This window comes from Nicotiana attenuata, unplaced genomic scaffold, assembly GCF_001879085.1.
Source record: "Nicotiana attenuata strain UT unplaced genomic scaffold, NIATTr2, whole genome shotgun sequence".
In the NCBI taxonomy this organism is placed as follows: Eukaryota; Viridiplantae; Streptophyta; class Magnoliopsida; order Solanales; family Solanaceae; genus Nicotiana; species Nicotiana attenuata.
The window spans coordinates 1-3,580 of record NW_017686095.1 but is presented as its reverse complement, the minus strand read 5'-3'; the positions used below and the strand labels follow the sequence as shown (position 1 = coordinate 3,580).

The 3,580-nt window shown below is 36.1% G+C and overlaps 1 long non-coding RNA gene across 1 annotated transcript; it reads left to right on the top strand.

Moving 5' to 3' along the window:
• The first annotated feature begins 311 nt into the window (after window positions 1-311).
• Window positions 312-3,351, top strand: LOC109222185. Its single transcript, XR_002067366.1, has 3 exons — window positions 312-812; window positions 2,455-2,598; window positions 2,709-3,351. It is a non-coding gene; the product is annotated as an uncharacterized LOC109222185 (long non-coding RNA).
• The last annotated feature ends 229 nt before the right edge of the window (window positions 3,352-3,580 follow it).

Here is a 3,580-nt window from a genome sequence, read left to right as displayed (position 1 = left end):
AGTTCCAGCAAGTATAATTGTCCAGTATAATATACTGGAGTTTGGAGCACTGGTGCTCCAGTCTCCCGCAAATTTTACAGGAGTTAGCAAAATATACCGGTCCAGCATAATATGCTGGAGTTCGTACACAAATGCACCAGAACTCCCGTATATTATACTGGACCGGTCCATGTTGCAGCAAAATAGTGACTATTTTTCATTGACTTGATAAACGCCGGCTATTTTTCATTGACCAGTGTGAAAGCTGACTATACCATGATATTTTAACCAATTTTGAGCACAAATATGGCCACCAAAGGCCCAAATCGGACAGCCCACTCCCCATCAGATTTTCAACACTACGAAAACCTAACATTTTTTCGGGACTCTCGGAACTCGAAGAAAGAAAATTGAAAAAAAAGATACACACACACAGAACTAGAGAGAGCAGCCGCCACCCTCAACGAACTCCAGCAGCGGCGCCACCCAATTTCACCGGGAACAGCCGCACCACCAACCCTCTTTCCGTCATTAATTCGCCGGAAACACACACAACATCAGTAATCTTTCTTCCTTTTATTCATACTCCAATTTCTTCCATAGCCACCTAAAGAACACTAGGTTGCTCCTTGGTCACTAAAAAATTCAAGGCCAAGTACAAAGTAACGCCTCTTTCAGTCATTTCTGCGATTTCCTTTCCGGAAAATTTTGTCGTTCTCGTTTGAAGTTCTGATTAGCTCGAGAATTCCGTTAGGGGTGTCCATTCGCGGTTTGCAGTCTCCGCTCGAGGTTCGGGTGCCGTTCTTGCTTGCCGATTTTATTTTTCAATCAAGGTTCAATTCTTCTATCTCACTCTTTGTTTCAAATGAATTAAAGTTTGATTGATTATCTGATTCATGTCTCTCCGTGTTGGTCTATGTTTAACATGAATTTGAACTTAATTTGTTGTCAGATTCTCGTCCCTTTTGTGCTTAGAATTCTCTGTTGGCAGTGACATTTGATAGCAAAGATGAAGGTGAATTAAGTCTTAAGATACTCTTTTAGAAAAAGAATAGTTGCGAAATTAGATACAAGATTCTAAGTTGGAGAACTAAGGAGAAATAATAGGCTGTGGGATTTGTGGGCTAAAATGAAAGTGAATTAGGCTAAAGTGATATTGGATTGAGTAACGATTTCAACTGAATTTTGTGACGATTGGAGTTGTATATTGTTTGGATCTTGCTTATTGATGTGATTTTGGGTCGTTAAGAGCATGTTAGGCCGTCATTATTTGGGTAGGCAATCTTAGGTTTTTTTCTATTTATTCGCGTTTGGTTTCGAGCTGAGAGGTCACCCATTTAGTTAGTTAATTCAACAGGGGAATGCCCCGTGTAATTTGTAAATATTTATCCGGGAAATGCCCCATAGAATCATGTAATCGGAGGTCGTGATGAGTATTGCGGAGGAAGTGTAGTGTAGGTAGTTTAAAACTTTAATTTTTCTTTTTTTCTTTTTATTTTCTTTATTTAGGCAGGGGCAACCTCGAAGCCTTTTGTGTGTTTATTTTTGTATTGTTTGTTTTTGCCTCAATTCGAATATCCTTTAAAGCCAACTCGATCATGTACACAACCGTGAGTTTTATGAGACTCGGGAATGCCTAACACCTTCTCCTCGAGGAAAATGAACCCCTTATTTGGAATCTCTGGTGCCGTCAGTTTTTAGAGTCAAATGTGTTTTGAAGGAAAATTTGTATTTTTTTTTTATAAAAAAATGGTGACCTGGCCCAACGAAATCAAATGTCAGGTGGTGGCGACTCTGAAAAATCCTTCAAAACACAATCTTTTGTCACTTTTCAAATTGAAAAACCCTTTTGAGCTTTAAAATCACTTTTTATCTATTTTAATGGGGTTAAGAGGTAAAAAAAAGGGGGTGTGACACCATGTCGTCTAAAAATTTGAACTTCTATTTATTTCACTGCTTCCTTTTTCACAGATTGTAAAATTGTGAACAATTCACCACAAGAATTAGAAGATTTTGTTTGTCTTGTGAATCAAGAACTGATTTTTTCCCCTTTAGGTAAGGTAGTCACTAGGCTGGATCAGGTGGGTGGTGAACAAAGCTCAAAAGATTTCTTGGAAGTTGTGAAAGAGAACATCACATCAAAGTTTAAAATGTTCAAAACACCGACTTCTTGAAAGTTGTGAAAGTTATATATAAAATGATTGGTTCAAATATTGTGGAACATCTCAAATAAAAAGAGTATCAGATAAATTAGAAAGGACGGAGTATTTATTTTAGGCTGTCTTTGAACCCCTGCCTACTTTGATACCATGTCGGAATTAGTGTATTGTCATCAGTGAAAAGAGTATCACATAAATTAGAAAGGACGGAGTATTTATTTTAGGCGATCTTTGAAGCTCTGCCTACTTTGATACCATGTCGGACTCTGTTTACTGTCATCTAAAAGGCAAGACACCTTTTGTTTATTTAATTTAGGTCTTTGCAACGAAAGAAAGCTAGCTGCAAATGGAGTTTTGCCCAGATTGTTCAATGTTACTGCAGTATGAGTTGCCTCATATGGATCGTCCAGCCAGATTCTTTTGCCCTTCGTGCCCTTTTGTATGTAACATAGAGACCCGGGTAAGATAACCAGAAAAATTTGTTATAATTGATAATGCTTGATAGCTTTTAGTTCCTTTGATTATCTGTTCAGTTGGTTTACTTTTTTTTAATTACACCTTTTTTGATAGCTTAAGCTGAAGAAAAAGCAAGCTTTGGTAAAGAAACAAATGGATCCAGTGATTTCGACAGATGACATGGAGAATGCTTCAACAGCTGAAGGTCTTAGCACTTTCTGTTCCTATAGCTTCTTGGTATTTTCATGATTTGCTGCCACTGCTTTCATTCTTTGATCTAAGAATTAGTTGTTCGATGAGCTAGTGTTGTCCTCTGACTAATAGAATATGTCTTGACCAACTTTTCCTCATCTAAAATTAATAACCAAATTGTTGCTGATTATTTCGAAAAACCTCTGGAGTACTAATAGTTAGAGAAGAAAGATGTGCATATATAATATTGAATGTTTTATGTTCTTGTAATTGGTTGTCCATTTGAGTTTAATGGGCTTTAGAACATAGGGTATAACTAGCTCTTGACTCCTTGTTTTATAAGGATAAAGCAAAACTTAAAGTATCAGTAAATATAGGCCCTTCCTCTAAGCACTTGTAATGGATTGAATATTCTGATAGGATTTTATATTACTGGAGTAATAATTAATATAAAAAAATAAACTAATACTTCATATATTATCATTTGACAGCTGATATTTGTTGGTTGTGTGGTTGAATGTCTCTGAAGTGCACTTTTGATTCTTGCAATCACATTCTTTTTTATTAATTTGTTGGTTTTGTTTGATTGGTCAAAAAAAAATACTTCTTCTATTAATCCTTTCTATGTCACCTGTTTGTTGTTCCATAATTCTATAAGTCTTGAGTATTAATTTATGTTGTCTTGGATTTTTGGTTTCTAGGTTGTTTGAGCAAATGAATTGATTAGTATTCTAATAACTTGTCTCCTTGGTCCATATATTTGTATTTTCTTTTTACGGTAGTATTTACTCGTA